The sequence below is a fragment of the Lepidochelys kempii genome, chromosome 2 (assembly GCF_965140285.1).
Source record: "Lepidochelys kempii isolate rLepKem1 chromosome 2, rLepKem1.hap1, whole genome shotgun sequence".
NCBI classification, from domain to species: domain Eukaryota; kingdom Metazoa; phylum Chordata; order Testudines; family Cheloniidae; genus Lepidochelys; species Lepidochelys kempii.
The window spans coordinates 100935462-100958481 of NC_136381.1; the positions used below are offsets into that span (position 1 = coordinate 100935462).

Genomic DNA, 23020 nt, shown 5'->3' on the forward strand with positions numbered 1-23020 from the left:
GTGTGAATGTAAAAGCCGTGACTGTTCAAACACAATTTAAAACAATAGGGTACTACATTTGCCTTTACAGCTGGAGACCCGAGTTCAAATACTGATCATGACTTAAGTTTTTCATAAAGTAGTCCATATTAGATGTTTGTCCACATCACAAATTTCCTACACATTTTGGCCTGGTAAGCTGTTTCTGCTCAAGTTAGGACTCTAGGACTAAAGAACTAAAATAGCAGAATTGTTCATGGCCAAATTTGAGCTGCATTGGTACAGCTTTATGGGAAGCTTGAAAAGCATGTTCCCACAATCAGTCAAATCCTGGTACTTATGCCCAGCCTCCATAAAATGGTTTAGCAAAGGAGAGACTATGTAGTTTTGAATCTCATCCCTACCTTTCCTAGCATAGATTGGCCCAAAAGTCTCCTTTTGAGGAGAGGTGAGAACAGGTCTATATTAGACTTCTATCATGTCCTGTTCCTGCACAACAGAACTTCCACTGCTTATCCAGGCAACACCTGTCTGTAGAATTCATGGAAAAGCCAGAATTTGCTCATTGTACATAATTCTTGCTAGTGCTAAAATCAGACAGGTAGAAATTAGAGACCTAAGACTCAGAACAATACAAGTCTAGCTATGCTTCTGCAGAGTTGTCTGGCATGTCAGGACATCCAAGCTGTAGACTTCTTCTATCAGTGGGATTTGGGAGAGAACTTGGTAAGTGCTCCCTATAGGTCTGCGGTCTATAGTCTCCACTCAGGCAAAACCCCTATTGAAGGCAATAGGAATTTGAAATGAGTTAGGCCTGCAAGATTTGTCCCATAATTTGTTAAATCTCTTTCTCCTTTGAAATGAAATCCCAATGCATGTGTTGTTTTAAATAAGTACTACGTTTATTGCAGTACTGCCATTTGCTCTGCTGCAGTTGAAGGTCTGTCAGTGCTTCCATTAAAAATCTCATTTATAGGAGGGAATTTATAACTTAGCCATTAAAAACATTTTTGGACTAAACCTGGTTACAAATTCTCATCCTAGCGGTAAATGCATTTTTATAACAATTTGCTAACAATCCATTTGGAATTTTGATACTGAAACATGAAAAATAACAATCTGTAGTTTTTGCTGATTTTTTTTTTTTACCTGATTTACAAAAAAAAAAAAGTGTAACTTTTACAAAATGAAATTAACATGCCCTTAGTACTTTTTTTGGACTGGTGTCTGATAGGATATGTATGTGTAAAAATATATATCGGCATTAAAATGCAGTGTAATTTTTTAACTGTGAGAAGCTTGCTATTTCACATGCAGAATTGCTTGAGCAACATTTTTAACATGCATTCTAGCTTAAGTCTCTAGTAACAGTATACTCCGCATACAATAGCTTGCTTTGCTTTTTTCTAATAGATATTCCAAGCCATTAGACGATGTATAGTATTATGTCAAAATTTTCTGTAACTAATATCTCTGGGCACCCTCATTTCAATCCATGCCATGGTTCTTGTGGGATCTGCCAAGGTGTACTTCAGTGTAGCCCAAAGCATCAAAGCACAACAGCATGAATTGAAATTGAGGGTTACAAGCAGGTTAGAGGGGACAGTAATAACACAGATGGCCTTTTCCTCCGGTCTTGCTTTCTTTTTTATACCACCGTTAAAAATAACAACCAATATAAACAATTAAATACAGAAATCTATCCGCTAAAACAACATGATAGTCTGACTGAAACTAATAACATTAAGGAATCCAAGAGCTAAGTTTGTTCCTCAGTTCTGTGCATATCTGGGCCCAAAATTTCATAAATCCTCTTGCAAAATTTGCAGGCATACCTGTTTGCATTCTTGCATGCACAAATGTCATTTGTGTGCAGCAGAGACAGCATGATTTAGTGGACTGAGCACAGGGCTGGGATCTAGAAATTCCGGAGTGATAACCTGGCTCTTTCATTGACTTATTGGATGACCTTGGGCACATCTCTTGATCTGTGTGTTTGTTTTCCCATTTGTAAAATAGGGATAATACTTACTGCCCTTCCTCATTCCCCCAGGAGAGTATTAGGAGGATTAATTCATGTTTGTACAGTTTTTTGAACAAGTGAGCCTGGGGTATCTTCTGAACATCGCTAAATCTGAACTGTGGAGAACAAAGGTAGGAAGGAAGTTACAGAACCAAGAGCACCTCACCATGAACATGCTACTACAGTTCACCTCCCTAGTAAGCCAGAGAACTGTGAGACTGAGCACATCAGGTGATCACAACTACCCCAGTATCACACAGGGTGAGAGACTGTAGCCTGGTCTACACTAGAAAATTAGGTTGGCATAACTGCATCTCTCGGAGGGTGTGAATTTTTCACCTGAGTGGCATAGTTAAGCTGATCTAAGTTCCCCTGTACACAGGTCTGCAGGTCAAGAATTCTTCTGTCCACCTAGCTACCGCCTCTCAGGGAGGTGGATTACCTGCACCGACGGGAGAATCCCTCCCATTGGCGTAGGTGGTATCTATCCTGAAGCACTACAGTGGCACAGCTTTTAAGTGTGGACAAGCCCTGGCTCTTAAGAAGATGGGACCAAATCAAGTGTACCTCACAGTGTACTTGTGACCTGTGATGTCTATGTGAAAGGAATATTTAATAAGGAGGCTGTACCACACTCTAATTATTCAGTCACCAATTCTGGGAACATACGTATTATGTGAACGCATTTTTAGTAATGGATGATTGTAGGTGTCCAAAAAAATTGATTAATATAGTAGGATATTTTCGATCACTATCCTGCTACAAAATAAAAAGGACAAAAAGTGAAATGCTGCTGCTGCTATGGTGTAGTCTCCTACAAAATAACATGCGTAGCAATTACGATGACTCTTTAGAGAATGAGTAATTTGGCATACTGCTCAATAAGGGAATATGGATTGTTGTACTTTTGGCAAAAATAAGGTGAGTGTGACTACACAAACTTAGATGTCTCTATGGTAGAAGTCGCAAATAATGAAAAGATTTTGAAAATTGTATGTACATGGTATGGCAGAGATTCTATGCAAGGATGCAGTACTGCTAAGATGGTTGCCAACAGATGCGGAGTCCATTCATCCTCTTTCCATCTTGTCCATCATCAGAGCTCAAATTGAGGAAGGGTCTTCAGGGGTACGTTGTATCTCCACTATCCCAAACTGCCATATTGTGCTTCAGAGTAACTCTATATTATATGTTGGAGAGGAAACCCTTCACTTCAATATGTGAACCAAGTGTAGCTGATACAGTGATGTTTCACTCAGATTTCAGAGATCGTGAAACAGACGTGTGAACTGCCCCTATTCACCACAACAAAATGTTGACACCCAATTATTATAATTTAAAGGTCAACATTAACTATTTCGTTCAAAATCAAATAATATAAGAAAGGACATGGAATGTCATTTATTAATATGCATGTAAGATATCATTTCCTTCTCTATGTAAAAAATCCTCATTAAAATTGTGGGGAATAAAGTCATATTTGGGAAGAGGATGCCCTAGCATGTATATGGAATATGTATGTAAACTAAAATGTTATATCTTTTGATCAACACTCCACGGTAGATTGCCGGATTTCAGCACATGAAACAAACCATTTCACATTCTGCTGTGCACATCGATAGCATAAAAGAGGCATACGTGGCCACTGCAGAATACTATGGTCATGGGGGTGCTACACAGCTTAGAGACAGTTGTATGGCAGCTGCTGTTGTCAAGGTGTTGTCAAGGTAAGTCACTCTGTTTAGGCCTATTTGACACTTCTTAGCCTTAACAGTTAGTCCTGCCTCCCTTATGCGCTCGAAGACTTTTTGTAGATGTTCCAGGTGTTCTGCCCCGGGAATCTGAAAATATGCTCACATCGTCAAGGTAGGTGACTGCGTATTCTCCCAGTCCTGCTAGGAGACCATCTACAAGTCTTTGGAAGGTGGCGGGTGCATTCCGCAGCCCAAAAGGGAGTACATTAAATTCCTACAGCCTGACGTGTGGTGAAGGCTGACCTTTCCTTGGCGGATTCATCTAGCAGTACCTGCCAGTACCTCTTGGTTAAGTCCAAGGTAGAGATGAATTGGGCCCATCCCAGTTTCTCTAATAGTTCATCTGTGCGTGGCATTGGATAGTTGTCTGGGCGAGTTACAGCATTTAGCTTACGGTAGTCCACGCAAAAACGTAACTCCCCATCTGGTTTGGGAACTAGAACCACTGGAGATGCCCATGCACTGCCAGAGGGGCGGATTACTCTCATCTGTAGCATATCCTGGATCTCCCGTTCTATAGTAGTTTTAGCTTGAGGAGACATCCGGTAAGGTTGGACTTTAATTGGGTGATTATTACCTGTGTCAATGGAGTGGTATGCCCGTTCAGACAGTCCTGGGGTGGCTGAGAACGTCGGCGCGTAGCTAGTGCACAGCTCCTTTATCTGCTGACGCTGCATATGCCCAAGGCTCAGGGAGAGGTTCATCTCTTCCACGCCACCAGCACTTTTCCCTTCATAGTAGACACCTTCAGGCCACTCAGTCTCATCTCCTCCCTGGGCTGTAAACTGACAAACCTTTAATTCTCTGGAATAAAAGGGCTTTAGAGAATTAATATGGTACACCTTAGGCTTTCGGTTGGAGGTGGGGAATGCTATGAGATAATTAACAGCTCCCAGGTGCTTCTGGACCGTGAATGGCCCTTCCCATGACGCTTCCATTTTATGGGCCTGGAGCGCCTTTAAGACCATGACCTGGTCCCCTACTTTGAAGGAATGCTCTCTGGCATGTTTATCATACCAGGCTTTTTGCCCTTTTTGAGCATCCTTTAGGTTTTCTTTAGCAAGGGCTAAAGTATTTCGGAGGGTGTTTTGTAGGTTGGTTACAAAGTCCAGAATGTTAGTTCCTGGAGAAGGTGTAAACCCCTCCCATTGCTGCTTCACTAACTGTAATGGCCCCTTAACCTCGCAGCCATATACAAGTTCAAATGGTGAAAACCCTAAACTGGGATGTGGTACAGCTCTGTAGGCAAAGAGCAACTACTGCAACACTGGGTCCCAATGATTGGAGTGCTTATTTACTAATTTACTTATCGTGGCCCCCAAAGTTCCATTAAACTTCTCCTCCATGCCATTTGTTTGATGATGGTAAGGAGTGGCAACCAAGTGATTTACCCCATGAGCTTCCCAAAGGCTTTCCATAGTTCCTGCCAGGAAATTAGTCCCTGCATCTGTGAGGATGTCGGAGGGCCAACCTACCCTGGCAAAAATGTCTGCTAGTGCCTGGCATACACTTTTAGCCCTGGTGTTGCTTAGAGCTACTGCTTCCAGCCATCGGGTGGCAAAATCCATGAAAGTCTGTACGTACTGCTTTCTCTGGGTGTCTTTTTCGGAAAAGGACCCAGAATATTCACATCTACTCGCTGAAATGGAACTTCAATGATGGGGAGTGGCTGAAGAGGGGCTTTGACCTGGTCTTGGGGTTTTCCCACTCTTTGGCTTACCGGACATAGATAGAAACATCCTTGCCCATTCCCTCCCAGTGGAATGACCTCCCCAAACAGTCTTTGGTCCTGTTCACCCCAGCATGGCCACTAGGATGATCGTGGGCTAAGTTCAAGAGCTTTACCCAGTACTTAGTTGGAACTACCAACAGTCTCTGAGGATGCCAGTCTTCCTGGTGTCCACCAGAAAGAGCTTTCTTGTATAAAAGTCCTCTTTCTACAACAAACGTGGATTGATTAGAAGAGCTGAGATGCGGTGGGTTGCTCCGTGCCGCCGTCCAAGCTCTCTGGAGGCTTTCATCTGCTTCCTGTTCGGTCTGGAACTGTTCCCTTGATGCTGGAACTTCCCATCAGTTCCTCGTTGGATTGTGGACCTAGGCTTGGTCCCTCTGGAAGCAATGTAGGGGATGGGGCTGTTTCCGTTGACTGTGAACCGCTCTCCGCTGGTGCACAGTGTTGGGGTTCAGACTTCAGTGTAGGGTTATCTGTTGCTGCTAGTGCAGGTTCGGTGGGGCCCTCTGGTGTTGGGGTTGCAAGTACTGGATTTAGTGTTGGCAATGGGTCTGGTGCTGGTTGTTCCGCCGAGTTCCGGTTCTGAGGCTGGCTCTGTCTGGGTCTCTGGGACTGGATTCACTACTGCTGTTGCTGACGTTGGCATGGGGTCTGGTTGCATCACCTCTGACAGGGTCCTAGACATGACAGCTTGCTTAGCCTGGCTGCGGGTGACCGTTCCCACCCTCTTGGCTAGCTTCACATGATTGGCCAAGTCTTCCCCCCAGCATGCAGCATGGGGATGGGATAATCATCATAGACTGCAAAAGTCCACGTTCCTGACCAGCCCTTGTACTGGACCGGCAACTTGGCTGTAGGCAAATTGAAAGAGTTGGACTTGAATTGTTGAATTGTCACTTGGATCTCTGGGTCGATTAAATTGGGGTCTACTAAGGAAGCATGGATAGCCGACACTTGTGCTCTGGTGTCCCTCCACGCGGTGACCTTCTTCCCACCCACACTCAGAGTTTTCCTCCGCTCTGAGGGTATCTGGGAGGTATCTGGACCTGAGGGCCTCTGGTGTGATTCTGGTGCAATGAACTGTAATCTGTTGGCATTCTTGGGGCAGTTGGCCTTTATATGCCCTGGCTCATTACATTTAAAACATCGTCCAGCTGACTGGTCACTGGGGCGAGGTGGGTTGCTGGAGAACAGAGTGGCAGGACGATAAGGTGTCTGGAGTATTCCTTGGTGTGTAGTTGGGGCCTTGGGCTGCCCTCGGTAGTAGGGTGTGGTCTGAGGTTGTCCCTTCTGGTATCCGCTCCAACCGTGACCAGGATTGTTCTCCTCCCTCCACCCATTTTGTTCTGGTTTGCCCCTTCTGATATTCGCCCCAACTGCTACTAGTTTTTTTTTCTTTTCTGCCACCTCCACCCATTTGACTCCAATCTCCCCCACCTCGATTACAGTTGTGGACTTCCCATCTAGCATGTATTTTTCTATTTCCTCAGGAACACCCTCTAAGAACCATTTGCATTAGAAAGAGCAACTCTTCTGGAGATTTAACACTTGCTCCTGATATCCAGGCATCCCAGTGTTTCACAATGTGGTAGGCATGTCGGGTAAATGACACGTCTGGTTTCCACCTTAGGGCTGTGAACCGCTGACAGGAATGCTTGGGTGTTAGCCCCATTCTGACTCTCGCCTGGGTTTTAAACAGTTCATACTGGTTCATGTGTTCCTTAGGCATTTCAGCCGCCACCTTGGCTAAAGGTCCACTGAGCTGTGGCCTCAGCTCTACCACGTATTGGTCTGTAGAGATGCTGTACCCAAAGCAGGCCCTTTCGAAGTTTTCTAAGAAGGCCTTGGTATCATCACCTGCCTTGTGGGTGGGGAACTTCCTGGGATGTGAAGCGGTACCTGGAAAAGGATTGTTATTCTGCTGAGCCTCTGCCTTCTCCATCTCCAGTGCATGCTTCCTCTCTTTTTCCTTTTCCTCCTCAGCATGCTTCCTCTCTTTTTCCTTCTCCTCCGTTCTTTTCCCCTTGCCTCCATAGTTCTCCTGTGGGCAGCCTCCCTTTCCTCCTCAGCATGCTTCCATTTCTTTTTCCTTTGCCTCCATAGCTCTCCTGTGGGCAGCCTCTTCGGCTTTTTCTGCCTTGGGCTCTGTCATGATTGCCTCTCTGTTTTTAACTAACTTTGCACCCGAGAGTTAGAAATAAAACAAACAAACAAACAAAAAACTTGGCTTGTCAAAAAAAAATAGGTTGTGCTGTCACCGGATACTGGTGTTCTCTGATAGGGATTGTCAGCCTACAGAAAAATCCTTTAAAAAAAAACCCTAACACCTTTGTCTCCAGGCAAATAGACAGAAAAACCCTCTAGTTGCTCTTAGCTAAAAAAACCCCACTTCTTCAGGTCTGTGAAGAACTTGTGAATTTCCCTGCAGGAGGTTAACTACCTTGCTTTTAGGTCGAGAAAACTCCAGCTCACAAAAGACAAATCCCTTTTGTCTCTGCTCTGGCCCCCAGGCAGAGACAAAAAACTCTGACTGATTTCAGCTTAAAACCTGCTTTCAAGCAGCCCAAAGGCGGGGGAGGAATGTCCTTTTAAAATCTTAATGTGCTTCTGGTTCAAAATGATCCCCCAAAAATCTCAAATTGATTTCAAATAAATCCCACCGCTACTACCATGTCAAGGTTCCTTCCCCACTCTGAACTCTAGGGTACAGATGTGGGGACCTGCATGAAAGACCCCCTAAACTTATTCTTACTAGCTTAGGTTAAAATCTGTCACCACCAAAGTGTTACACAAAGAACAGGGAAAGAGCCCACTTGGAAATGTCTTTCCCCCAAAAAATCCGCCGAAGCCCTACACTCCCTTTCTTGGGGAAGGCTTGATAAAAATCCTCACCAATTTGCATAGGTGAACACAGACCCAAACCCTTGGATCTTAAGAACAATGAAAAGCAATCAGGTTCTTACAAGAAGAATTTTAATTAAAGAAAAAGTAAAAGAATCACCTCTGTAAAATCAGGATAGTAAATACCTTTCAGGGTAATCAGATTCAAAACATAGAGAATTCCTTTAGGCAAAACCTTAAGTTACAAAAAGACACAAAAACAGGAATATACATTCCATTCAACACAACTTACTTTATCAGCCATTTAAACAAAACAGAATCTTATGCATATCTAACTAGATTGCTTACTAACTCTTTACAGGAGTTCTGACCTGCATTCCTGCTCTGGTCCCGGCAAAAGCATCACACAGACAGAGAGGACCCTTTGTTTTCTCCCCCTCCAGCTTTGAAAGTATCTTGTCTCCTCATTGGTCATTTTGGTCAGGTGCCAGCGAGATTGTCTTAGCTTCTTAACCCTTTACAGGTGAAAGGGTTTTTCCTCTGACCAGGAGGGATTTAAAGGTGGTTAGCCTTCCCTTTATATTTATGACAGGTGTGTCTTAAAAGCAGGGAGGAATGGGTTGCGGCCAGAGTATGCTTCCCTACAGGAAGTCTGTGTTGGGTGTAATTTAAAGTAATCAAGTCCAGAATCAGGAAGATACAAATTTAGGCTTTGTCAGTACAGGGGAGTTAGTTCACACTGAGTTGACACTCGCTATTTGGTGTACTCTATGTTAGCTGTACTAATAGTGTGCACGCAGGACAGCTGTGCCCTCTTTCAGTTCACATCCTTGTGCACGCACAGCAGGGGCTTGCTTCATACTAAATACATGGCATTCTGGGAAGGTATCCCAGTCCCAACCTGGACGCGACCCAAACCCGTGCCCACCTGACCCAAGGCCAAGAGAGTCAAATTGTTTTTTGACCTGATCCTAACCCTTCCCCCCGAACCTGAGTTGCTGACACAGCCACCTCCTCGTTCCCCTGAGGTTGGCTGTCCTACTGCCTGGCTGCTGCCATTTGCCACCCCCTGCTGCACTGTGTGTGTGCTGCAGAGTGAGAGGCCCTGCCATGTCTCGGCAGGCACACTTGTTCCAGACCACAGCATACAGAGTGCAGAGAGGTGGTGATTGCCAGTAAGAGTGAGGCATGCAGTTGTCCCTGCACCAACCCCATGGGCAGGAAGAGGAGAGCTGACCTGAGTCTGAGAAAGTCCAATTGTTTGCCACCCAACCTGACCCAGACCCAACATTTGTGGTTGGGTCCCATCAGATTTGCGTCCTTTGCTTTGCTATTGAGCAGCATAATTCCTAGGATTTTTCTTGTTGCAAATTACGGGATGCATTGCAGAAGCCAGGGTTTTTGTGTGTTAGCTTGAGCAGCTATTCTGCATAATGTCCAGGCCAAAACTAAGCAATTTCTGTTTTAAATTCTGCTTTATCTCCCCTTCAGACATGCTGAAAGTGCAAAGGAAAAAATAGATCAGGTTCTTTACTGATTGAAGCCTTAACTGCTCCCAGTTGTTCTCTCTGTAAGCCTGTAAAAATCCATTAAGAGCTGTATGGCTTTGCTGTCCCTAACGTAAACTACTTTTCCTATACAAATGCTGCCTGTTAGAGGGCAGGGAGCTGTAGTCTAGTGCCTTTACAGGCACACAATGTTGATGTCTATCTCATGTAAACTGAGAACACTTACCAAGCTTCTTTTCCAGTAACCACTTTCTAAAAAACTCTTAAATTTTGCACAACTGAACGTTTTAATTATTTGACTATGCCACAGGGCCGAGGGGAGGGACAGGCTGCAGCTGCGCCATGCTGTTGGCCACCATTTTGATCAGGTGAATGGGATGGTAGGCAGGAGTTCATTCACCGGGCAGGACAGTTGCTGGAAGGGGAAAAGAAAATAGGTAGATGGATATGTGTCCTCCATGGCATGGGCTTGTAAACAGTCGATGTTTGGGGCTTTCGCATGAGACAGGAACTGATAGTCCAGCCGGAGGAGCTGCCATTTTGAAAACGTGTACTGGGGGTGGGGAACAGAGAACGTGGGCCGAGAGAGGGATGTGAGGGTTGGAGACTCGGAAAGGTTCCTAGCTCACAACCACCAATGAACCTGGAACAGAAGGTAGCACAGCAGTGTAGTTTAATAAATTGTAGAGATAAATACTTACATGCTGGGGTTTCCTCCATAAGATCTGCCTCCTCAGTCCTGCCCTGGGTTTCTGGCTGGGAGTTTGGCTCGCTTCTTATATGGCCCTCAAAGAGATCCTGGCTTTCCAGGGAGAGCTCTTCACTGCCCTCCTCGTGTTCCTCCTCCAGTGACTCTTGCTGCTCATTCTTGCGGGGGGGGGGGGAGGCATAGAGGGGCTGCAGGTTCCAGTAGTGGTATAATTGCTCAGAATCCGATCCAACTCCTCAAAAAATGGACAGGCTACATTTCCATGGTCAGACTGTTTCCTGGCATCCCTGATTTTAAAATAAGTCCTCCTGAGCTGTTTGTTCTTCACCTATTGCTAGTCAGTATCCCAGCTGTGACGCCTCATGGGCATCTGACTAGTAATGTCCACACACAGATCTTTATTCCAATGTTTGGACCCAAGATGCATCTCCCCAGAGGGCTAGGAGATCTAGGGTCTCATCTGACTCCAAGCAGCTGCTTGAGGCATGTAGTAAGGCTTCTGGAGTAATATTGCAGCAATGTAAATGCAGGAGCAAATGGATAATTTTGTCCCCGTGCCAGTTTTTAAATGTAGGATGGAACAGCCGGTCAACTTGACTCCGGAGCAGCAGAGGGCACGACAGGTCACTAACAGAGGCCCAAAAAACAGTGATGGGATAGCAGTTGGAGGCCTGCCAAAGTAGTGTGCGGTATCTCATTGTATGCACACAAACAATTGACCAAACTAACTCAATTTGCATTTAACTTAATACACTCTTAATACACTCCAGAGTTTATAATAAATGCGGAGTTAGTGTGCTGTAATGAATTGCATCGCGTATACAGGCATTTTCACACCACACTAACTTGAGTTACTGCAGACTAAAAGAACTCCTCCCCTCTTATCCTTCCCCCCCCCCCACACCCCTCGGAACTTTCCTCACTAAATACAGGAAAGGAGAAACCGAGAATCTGGGCCACGTTATTAGTGAATATTTCAGATCATGGAAAGAACTGAAAATGCTAATTTCTCTGACAGTCAGTATAACCGATTTCTACAAGTTATTCAAACTACAGGTAGGAAGTCTAAACTATATGTAATGCAGTATAAAATATTGCATCCAGGAAAGTGAATTTCAAGCAGCTTGTTATGATATAACTTTTGTGGGGGTAATGGGTTTTGGAGATACCATGTTGGCAAATTTGATACTGGGAATAACTTGTGGTTATGCCCATGCATTTGGCCTTTATGGAGATAGTAATGGGAAGAGTACTAGATGAGTCCAGCAGTTTAATACTCTTGCATGATCTCATTGAAATCAAAATTCTGTCTCATTCACAAAAGAAGTACATTAGCAATACTTTTTATGAAGAGACTCTTGCTGTGTAGGTGGAGGAATTCTAATTCTCCCATATTGAAAGGCTGGCATCAGTGCCTTTTGCTTCCTTAGAGAAATTGATAAACTTATTGAACAATGGACCGACAACATTTCTAAAGATAGGATTGGAATTCCTGGAAATAAAGAAAATCATAGGGAGAAGAGGATGGAATTTAAAACATTGGCCACAATTCTAAAGCGAGTTCTGTAGATGCTATTCAGTTTTTCTCATTTTCTGTTTCATATATCTTTCTTTTCTTTCATTTTATGATTTTCTTTTCTTCTTGTTTCATTTTTATATTGTTTTCAATCCCTATTTATACTTGTGACTTTAATTTAATTAAAGATAGATTAAAACTCTGAATCCAAAATCTGTTGTATTTTAGTGTTTTTTTTTGTGGATAAATCCAAAGGTCCTAATTAGCCCCTCATTTTGGTTCCAGATCAATTCTATAACCCAAAGGAACCTATTTTCCACTTGTTATCTGGATACCAAAACCTCACAGGAATGGCCGATCTCATGAGATTTCTGCCGTTTGGAGCTGACATTACAAAAGGATAGCTTTCAAGATCTTGGTTCAGTTATGAACCAGAATTCTAGCTTTGAGTCACAGCTCATGGAATTTCAATACTGTTATTCCATGAACCTTAGCTTTAATCCCAGTCAGAACACTGACGACTCAATCCATCTCTAAATATATATATATACACATAATCTGAAACACATGGATTCCAAGGAATTCCTTTAGTCTGTATCTATTTTTCCATTGTACGTTCTAGCCAAGCCAGAGAAGACCAAACTTGACATTTCTTATATTTCTAAGGCAATATGATGAAAAACACTTTAAAAAAACTGTCATACCTTCTTTAGACATCGTACAGAAGAAAAAAAAGGCCATCAATTCATTTTTCCTTTATAGATCACCTTTAAATGTATGCCTTAGAAATGTAGTTTTTGCAACTTGACCAAGCTTGTGCTGCAAAATGGGTAGCTTCAAGTTTTGCATTCCCTGGCTTTTTAATGATTTCACTGTGAATTTAGTGTTGCATTATTATCACTTTTACATCTTTAAAATTTTTTTATTGTTTTGAAAGAAAAATAAATTGCCCACGTTTAAGAAGATTCCTAATTAGGTTGTAGATATCAGACATTGCTGAAATGAATGAGATGTGAGAGGGGACAGAACTGACACATCAGAGGTGAGTGGATTTGAGGAAGACTGAATTCACACCCTCTGCTGCTGATAATGTTTGACTGAAAAATGTTTTCTGCAAAGCAGGGCTAACAAGGCAGCACCTCTTCCACCTACTCTGAACCAGATTGAGATATACTTATTCACACTGATTGTGCTTTATTCCATATCACAAGTACTCCCATTGACTTCAGTAGGACAACTCATGGTGTAAGGTACTACAATCCTTCCCATTGTGATGACAGCTTAGAATTTGCAGAATATTGCAGAATGTACCCCAAAATTTTGGAGAAATTCTAAAATTGCAGGATTGGCAATTTTTCATGCCCCAAAGTTTTTCCTATTCCTGCTGTTCAGAAATTAGGAATTTTTTTTAGTATAAAAAGAGTACAGTTTTAATTGTACATTTCAGTGCAATAAAAAAAAACACTTAAATTTGAATAGGTGCTAAGGTATCAGTTTTGAGAGTTGCCATGTTTACTGCAACAGTAGAGAGTCAGTTGTCTCATTATCTTAAAGATTTCCTTTCTGTTTGTTTTTTAGAGGTTTTTACTTTGTGTGTGTGTGTGTGTGTTTTCAATATAACCGTCACACAAGTTATCCCAATAGTAGCCTCTGTGTTTTTTGAGTTGGAGTTGACTTGTAATATCACAAAGATGTATTCTGCCCTACAAAATAACAATGTATGAACATCGTTGTCAACTGTTGTGTTAATTGAACAGGGACTGAACATGATTTAGTGGTCAGTGTCATGATTGTTGTCAACGGTATTCATTTTGTAGTGCAGATTAAGCCTCACAAAAGACTTCAGGGCTTTATTAGTCTGGGTTACCAAAATAATAACAATAATCTTAGATACCTACAGAATCTGCTCAGAAGTGAATTTGCATTCTTTTATTCCTTTTTGTCTAAACTTTTTTTACAATCTAGGTTGTGGGTGTATTCCTTAGTGTACACTACTTACATGCCTATTTTCAGTGTTCAGCCATTTTTGAGTTATCTGTGTGGCAATTTTTTACAGTGGGAGAATAATATGTCTTTCAGTGTTGCATTACAAAGTGGATGCCTAGCCTTTCCTCAGACTTTGCAGAAAACATCACCTTTGGGAAGAGACCGCTCATGGGAAATTTCAGTCTAGAAGGAGAACTTTTCAAAAAGTTATGAGTTAATGAAAATTAAGCTGTTTTACAAACTTAGTGATGGCTTTGCTAAAAAGCAAATACTATAATTGAATGGCCACTAAGCCTAATTTTCAAAGAAAAAGGGCACCTGTAGTACCTGAAAACAAGCAAGGGTGCTGTCCATGTCACCAGTTGGACAACTTTCTGAGGTACTTGTGCCCCAGAAGGCACTCTTAACCTAAGCCACTTGCACACTGCTGACCTATTCAATAGAGCAGTGGTCTCCAACCTATTTACGCCCAAGATCATTTTTTTAATCTAAGGGCAACTCAAGATCTACCCTTCCCCAAGGCCCCGCCTCTGCCCCAAAGCCTCACCCCGCTCACTCCATACCCCGTTCTCTCCATCGCTCACTCTCCCCCACCCTCACTCACTTTCACCAGGCTGGGGAAGGAGGTTAGGGTTTGGGGGGTGGGTTGTGGGCTCTGGGCTGGAGCCAAGGGGTTCGCAGTGTGAGAGGGGGCTCTGGGCTGAGCCTGGGGCAGGGGGTTTGGGTGCAGGAGGGGGCTCCAGGCTGGAGCAGAGTGTTGGGGTGCAGGAGGGGGTACAGGATGCTGGCTGTGGGAGGTGGTCAGGACTGGTGCAGGGAGTTCGGGGTGCAGAAGGGGACGTGGGGTGCTGGCTCTGGAAGGGGGCTCAGGCCTAGGGGCTGGAGTGCAGGAGGCAGTATGGGGTGCTGGCTCCCGGACGGAGCTCAGGGATGGGGGTTGGCTCCAGTGGCTCCCGGTCGGTGGTGGGCGCAGTGAGGCTAAGGCAGGCTCCCTGCCTACCCCAGCCCCACACCACTCCCGGAAGGGGCCAACGCGCCCCTGTGGCCCCTGGGGTGGGGAGGGCGTAGGGCATGTGGCTCCACACACTGCCCCTCTCTGCAGCCACCAGCCCCGCAGCTCTCCCAGCCAATGGAGGCAAGAGCAGCGCGCAGATGGAGACCCATGCCCCCGCCCCTGGGCCGCAGTGGCCACTTCCAGGAGCAGTGTGGGGCCGGGGTAGCCTTAGTGGCAGCCGCATAGCGCTGCCACCAGAGAGCGCTATCGATCGGTTGGTGACCACTGCAATAGAGCGTCAGCACGTACTCTCATGCTGAAATATTGGCAGTGCTCAGGGATGGCATTAATACATCCCAGCCCTCCTCAATATCCACTTCTTTTGTCTCGCTTTCCACACTGTACTCCACCAGGAACTGTCTACTACTCCCCTCTTGTCATCTAACTAGCTCTTCGCTATATAATAATGACTCACATTATTTGTATTTGTTCTAACCCCCATCTCTCCTTTTTCTCCCCACTTCCTTGGTCTATTTGTATGTTGTATTTTTGTCTAATTTACCCTGTTAAGTTAAATTGGTTTGAACATGATTTAAACCAATTCAAGTATATCTGTATTAGCAGTTTGCACCAAGTACAGCTAGATCAATTTTAGTTACTCTGATGCACGTTCTCTAATATAGATGAAGCCATAGCAATACAGAGGGGACAGCTGGGCTTATCAGGTGTTGGGAAGGGAATGTCAGGGAGGGAAGGGCAAGAAGCATGTTAAGGGTGAAAATAGAGTGGGAAATGTCAGAGGCTCTGCTTTGCCTGATCCATGGCTGTGTAAGAGCTTATGCTGGTTGCATAATTTTAAACTACCACCCTACAGCTTTAATTTATGCCAAGGCTGCGCAGCTGAGAATCAGGGAGCCATAATCATCTCCTTGTCATATCCCACCTTTTTCCAAGCAAAACTTGGGCACAGTGAAGAACTGAGCCCCAAAGAATCAGATGGAGCTCCCATAGTCACTTCAATAACAAAGGCAGTGATGGACTGTTTAGGACCCAAAGTGATTTAAAAATGTAGTGGCAATTTTAACTTTTTTTTTTTAATTTTATTGCTCTAAACATTTAACATTAATTGAAAGAGATTGTTCTGTATTTTTAGAAGCAGTACAGCACATAGTGCAAATCGTTTCTCGGAGGGCCACATTGTCATTAAAATAAAGTTTTCCCAGCTATTATACCTCTTCTGTGTTTCTGTAAATCTAACTTAACACTCAGATGCTCTGATACTATTGTGATGAACACAGTAGAAATGTCTATAAATTAATAAAACGAATAAATAAAACCTTTGGATGTACAGTTTTGCAAATTAGCTCAATATCACTAAGTACAATGGAGTACATTTTACCAAGGTACATGGGTGATTAGACATGCTGTTACCATTAACACAAGAATGGGAGTTGAATACCTAATTCCCTACTTTCAGGTTACTCTTCATGTAAATCAAAAGCTTTATTTCAATCTGGATTTCTCAGTTTCCTTTATAAAAATCTAGTGAGTATGTATTAGGACACTACATTGTAATAATAAAAGGAGAGAGAGAGCATGTATATTGCCAATAATTTGATCCTATGTCTGCTTATTTATTTATTAATTTATTTATGTATTTCTCAATATTCGTTATATTTATTTAGCCTATAATTGAATACACAGGCACTTTGCCTGTGCTGCAGATCTTCTACGTGGGAGGCAAGATGCATATTTAATGCCTGATTTAAAAAGAAAAATAGATGCAGAGACATGTGAGCAATTGTAGGGAAGTGTGTTCCATGCAAATTCAAATAAAGGTTTAAGGGAAACTTTCTTTGTTTTTACCACAGAAGACTGGATATTTCACCGCAGGACGTTTTGTACTTCCATACTGATTAAGTGATGAGTAGTTGTGGGGGGAGGGGAGTTTCTGAACTTTTAAAGAAATATCCAATTGGAAGCACAGAGAGCCCCAGCACAACTTTCCACCACACCGCTTTCCTTCATCCTCTTCCCACCATGAAAAAATATTAGTTGTGTTTTGTACCTTGATTCACCACCCTACCTCATGCGCCTTTACGCACACACCCCAAAAATTGTGCCAATAAAACAATTTAAAAATAGGTGTTCACATTTTTATGGCTCAGGTGTATTCACTTGAGAAGAAGATGGCTCCTATATCGTGATTTAAGGATGCATTACTTCTTTGGAGCACCAAAGAAACACAAACATAAATTGTTAAACTTTGGAATCTGGACCTCAGGCAGAGATGGCCAAGCATCCAGCTTCTCTGGCATAACATTTTTTAAATTGTATGTGTTTGCTCTTGCAGTTCTTATGCAAAATAAGCATAGCGTGTGGCTGGAAAACAAGAATTATATTTTGTGAAAAATTACAGGGTTTCTCTAAACTTGTCTTCACTACCAGGGAGATCGACGCTGCTGCAATCGATGCAGCAGGTGTCGATTTAGTGGGTCTAGTGAAGACCTGCTAAATTGATGGCAGAGAGCTCCCCATTCAACTCCGGTACTCCAGCTCCCCAAGAAGAATAAGGGAGGTCAACCGGAGAGCGTCTCCTCTCGATGCAGTGCAGTGAAGACACTACCGTAAATCGACCTAAGCTACGTCGACTCCAGCTACATTATTCATGTAGCTGGAGTAGTGTAACTTAGGTCGATGTACCCCCCTAGTGAAGACAAGTCATCTGTGTCTATGAATATTTACTTATTTATACAAAGTGGCACAGCACCAACAGGAGCATAATTGTCAGGCACCAGAGATATGGGAAAGCCAGGTTCAAGTCCCTGGTGCATATCAGGAAGAGTAAGGACTTGCACCTGAGTCAGTCACATCCCAGCTCAGAAGCCTAACCATCAGGCTATTGGATATTCTCACCAGAAATTCCATCTTAGTCCCACTAAATCTTCCAGATTAAATTTTGTCAAAATTGGTGTTTCCATAGAAGGTTTCAGTATTAACAAATCAATGTCTGGCTATACCAAAAGAAGGACAGGAGACATTTGACATGGGTTTAATCAAGACGCAACTTTATTATTAGATGTCTGTGACTACCCGGCAGATAAAAGTGTACAGTGCAGGAGAGGAGAGAGAAGGTTGTTTCAGATGCACAGCAATCAATACTTTAAAATCTCAATCCATGAATGTATTCAGCATCCTTAATATTTTCAGCAGTTACTCCCAAAATTGCTAAACATGTTATTTTTCTTTTATGTTTCCTTTGGTTCTTTTTGAATCATTGTATTTGAAGTTTCAAATACTTTTCTCGTAATTAGTTCACTTATTCTAATATGGAAAGATCAAACTGAACTAGAAGAGTAATTTTCTTCTCTCACTGCAATCAATTGTTTCTCTGTAAAATATCTAAAGTGGAGTTGGGGCTGAACGAAAACCTTGGATTTGAACCTCCTAAACTTTGAGGATTTTAGAATCTGTACCTGCACCCAAATTTCGCAACTGGCATTGATTTCCATTATGTGCCAATAAGGGGAAAAGATCTTGGATTGAGACCTCAACCGCTGGTTGTCTGATCTCAGTCCGAATTCTGTAACTGACGCGTATTTCTATCCTAAAGGTTTTGAAATTTATTTTTTAAAGCTGAATGGGAAAATGCACCTGCAATAATATTCCAGTCATTGGCTTGCAAATGCAATAACCTAATTTGTTCCATATTGTTTCAGGAATCAAAAATAAGAATACTGCTAGTAATACTTTCATTTCTGTGTCACCTTTCAGCCAGAGATCCTCTGACACTTTACAAACTTTAATTAATTCTATTAGCAGCCCTGTGAGAGGTAAGGTTTCCATTGTTGTTTTTTGATCTATTGTAAAATTGAATAAAATGAGGAATAGAGAGGCTAAGTGATTTAGCCAAGGTCATACTTTAAGTCAGTGGCAGAGCTATGGAACACTAAGTCCGTGCTCCCAGTCCCTTGCTTAGACCGTACTTTCAGTGTTTTGTATCTGTCTTGCAGTACAGTTGATAAGATTAATTGCTTTTGCTTTGGACAAGAGACTGTACACAATGAGTTATTTTACAAACAAGTGTGGGGTGCCCAGTATTTGTTTTTCATTTATGCTCCTGTTCAGAATACTTCTGGTCCAACTCTTAGATGATGTTGAATCTCTGAAAGACCAAAAAATATCATGTACTTTAAAGTAGAAATATTAGGCAATAAATAGTATGGCTGAAAAATCAATAATAAAATGTAGGTGGTTGTTATTGCTAATTTAATTAAGTCTGTATCTTGTATAAAATTTCATTTAGACACCACCACAATGTAGCTGCTTATGCTTTTTGAAATGTAACTCTCATATGCCATTTGAAAACAAGGTGACATGTAACTAGTTTAAAAAATAAAATATTCTAAGATATCCAATATATCTTTGAATAAATGAGGTGTGCAGAAGTAAAAGAGGAAAAACAACCTAGAGTTTTCTAAAGAATTATATGAAGATCATAGAGAGTTTGTTTTTTTCCTTTATTGATTATTCCCAGAACTTTAGGTTTCACAGTTTAGATTGACAATCGAGTTATTTGCCCATCCCTAGTGACTGACAACAGATAATGGAAAGGCTTTTACCATGATGTAACAGCGGAGAATAATTTCAAATTTACTACTATAGTTCTCATCAAAAGTACCCCAGCAAAAACACTAGATTTATCACTTCAATTACTGGAATTTCACATTTAGTTTAAAGAGACATGTTTCTATAATGTGACAGGCTTTACAGATTCTGAACTTCTTCTGTCATTTCAGCTATCAGAGTAATCAGGAAGAGACATAAATGAAAGCAATTGTTTTAGTTTTATAACTTTCAGTGCTGTCTACTGGCAAGCAAGGGAACAGGTCATGAACTTATGGTTTTTGCCAAGTCTATGAAAGGGGAAAAAATGTTTTTCTTATCACAGCCTTGTTATGTATTTATTTATTTACTTATTTTTAAACCAATGGTATGATAATGGACAGGACCAGTATTGAAATAGTATTCAGTTAACATTTACAAAATAACTTTGCATTTCTGTTCGAAATCATCCATGTAACCACAGTAAGTGTTGTTTACCTCAAAAATACATGCACTGCATTTAACACATGTATTCATAACTCTCATATCCAGCTTGTGTACCTCAGGCTTGTACAGGGAACCAAAAGAGTTTAAAAAAAACAAAATAAACAAACCATTGGCTTCAGAAAAGAAACATAAATTTTAAATATTTTAGCCCTTGCTATTTTCTTCTTTTTCTATGGCGGAGAGGAGGATGTTCCGTGTATCTTTGTACAGGAGGATCCCTGAGAGTCCCACACCTGATGTTTTCACTCTTTATATCGACCACCTTTAAAGTCTCACAGCATCACTCTCATTTTTCAGGCTGAGGAGCAGTCATAGAAAATCTCTTCAGCACCATGCAGCACCACCTTCTGCTTCACAGCATGTTGAGTAACAGCTCCCATTTACGAGGGAGGTGGGGGGGCTGGATCATCACAAACTGAGTGATTTCCCCCCCCAACCCCAGTCTTCTTTCTTACTGCATTCCCTTGTGCCCCATCCAAGATCAAGATCTTGGTGAGAGGCTTTGAGGGGAACTCCTGATGACGGTCACTACCATTATCCCCCCCAGTTATTTTGTCAGTTGGGCTTTCATTCTTAAATCGGAGCCTGGTCTGCAACTCTCCCATCTGTCAATCCAGGGAGTAAGCGATTAGGATTGGGAATCAAACCCTTATGTCTTGAAGCGGACAATGCAGAGGACTTTAACTGGGCTGGCAGGTCAGGCATGTTCTATCATATTAACCATACAAAAATGCTAGCATAGTAAAACCCTGGTAATGAAATTTCACCAACAAAGAACATAGTTGGGATCTTACTGCAGCTGTTTCAGAATTCATGTATAAATGCACACTATGATGATATTTAGTATTAATAAAATGTGATCATACATTGTATTTGAGACTAGCTTGATGATTGCTCTGGTACAGTTGGTAATACAAAGTGGACAGTCACTCAGAAAGGGGGAGTTTATCTATTATCATGCATAAAAATGTGGCCTTATTTGGGCTTTTCTGTAGAAGTATAACACTGAAGAAATTAAGCCAGTTATGCATTTTTATGATCTGCTACAGTTGTGTTTTCAAGAACAACTGTGATTTAGATCACAGAAAGGAAGTTTCTAAAACTCCTATGCAGTTGGCAAATGTGCATAAGTGACTGAGCACATATGTTTATGAGGTACAATATTTGAGTGATAACGTTTATGACTAATTCTATTAGGGCTGATAACATAGTCTCTAATTAACATGACTGTCTTATTCTTTTTATATTCCATCATCTGTTTTAACTTAATTTGTAGTATGGCTCTGTAATTTAGTCACCCATCTCAAGATGATGTGGGGGAGGAGCACAGGGAGCGGATTTTGTTTAATTTTGTGCTAAGATCATTTTAATCTTTCAGCCTTACAAAAACAAACTAAAACATTGTGAAATTCCAAGATGGCATCCCAAATGAACCAGAAACCCTTTACTGACTTTTTATATAGGTTCCCTTTGTCAAATTTTAAGGTATAACTATGTCGGTATGTTTGTTTTTTAATTCACATGCAATAGTAGTTCAGAAGGTTTAGCAACAGGGATGATACATTTAAAATTGTTTGGGATAGATAGTGTTTTCTTAATGGAATTCTTTCAAATAATTTCATCTTACAGCCATTACTGTGGCAGATGTTTGCAAATCTTGGTGTAAAACTGATTGAAATATTTTAAGAAAACTGAAATAATGTCAGTGGCAAAATTTATTTTACCAAGTGCAGATGTAAGACATCAAGTTCTCAGGCTGATGGCAGAATTAACAAAAAAACACCATCTGGTTCAATAATTATCTGAAAATACCCATATTCTTGGATTTGTTTTAATACCACTTAGTTCCCAGCTTTATTTTATCTTTGTTTGCACACCAATGAGACTAGATTGTGCAAAATGAAGACTAGTTCCATCTGATCGTTTTAAAAAAATGTGTTTTTGCATGAATAATGAATCTTTGAATTGTTACTAAACAAGCAAATTATTTGCGTATGTGTCACATCGGTTATCAAGTTTGCACATGTGACAGCTTCAACAGCCGTCACATAAAATGCATAGAGCTTGTAACCATATGTTTTTGCTTGACAAAAAGATAAAATTCAAGATCAATTTTCAATATGGAATGCACAAATTAACACTTTAAAATGCACCACAATATGTACGGTGTGGCAAAATTTGCAGAAATAGCACGTTTCTAGATATTAACTGATATCTTTGGATTCGACCTTAAGGTATTCAATCATTTTGATTAAAAGACTGATTTCTCATAAAACCACAGTCTGTTGGAGGCGCAAAGCCAATGACATTTGAGCATTCATATATTTTCATAAACTTTGAACAATGTCAGTGAGACACCTCTTCAATCTTGGCCACACAACAGCAGGGTATTCAATCTTTCTTTAGCTTAAGACAGAAAATTTGAATATCAGCATAGGGTTATTAATGTGACAGTTCACATGGTGTGCACCATGTTGATTCTTAAGAAGCAGATCTGTGGAATGAACAGAGTGCTCTACTTTGTACCCTTACCATTAAAAATCAAAACAAAACCAAAAGACAATAGTCTTTAAAAACCCACTGTTTTTTTCATAACTTGATTATTATACTGTATGTAAAACATGAAAAGAGTCAGCTACACTATGCATGCTCTGAAAGTAATTAATATTATTTCCATTATTCTTTCTTATGCTTTGTTTAATATTATAGATAATGATATACAATACAGATTTCATAATGCATTATTTACTCCAATTTGATTTTTCCTTAAAAAAATGAGTAAACACCACAAAAATTAAGCATTTAACCTCTTAATCTCCCTGCCTTTTTTCTGACTTAATTTCTGTCAGAATTTAAAACACCGTAA

At 41.5% G+C, this 23020-nt stretch overlaps 1 protein-coding gene across 3 annotated transcripts in view; it reads left to right on the forward strand.

Annotated features, from left to right (window-relative positions):
* ZNF407 (zinc finger protein 407) overlaps positions 1-23020 on the forward strand; it is a 462963-nt gene that overhangs the window by 401202 nt on the left and 38741 nt on the right. The window contains exon 10 of one of the 3 annotated variants that reach the window (XR_012157273.2): positions 3566-3704. The exons of the other annotated variants lie outside the window; for them this stretch is intronic. The gene's annotated coding sequence lies outside the window, so the exon portion shown is untranslated. Of the gene's footprint in view, positions 1-3565; positions 3705-23020 lie in introns of those variants that run through there. 3 annotated transcript variants of the gene reach the window in all.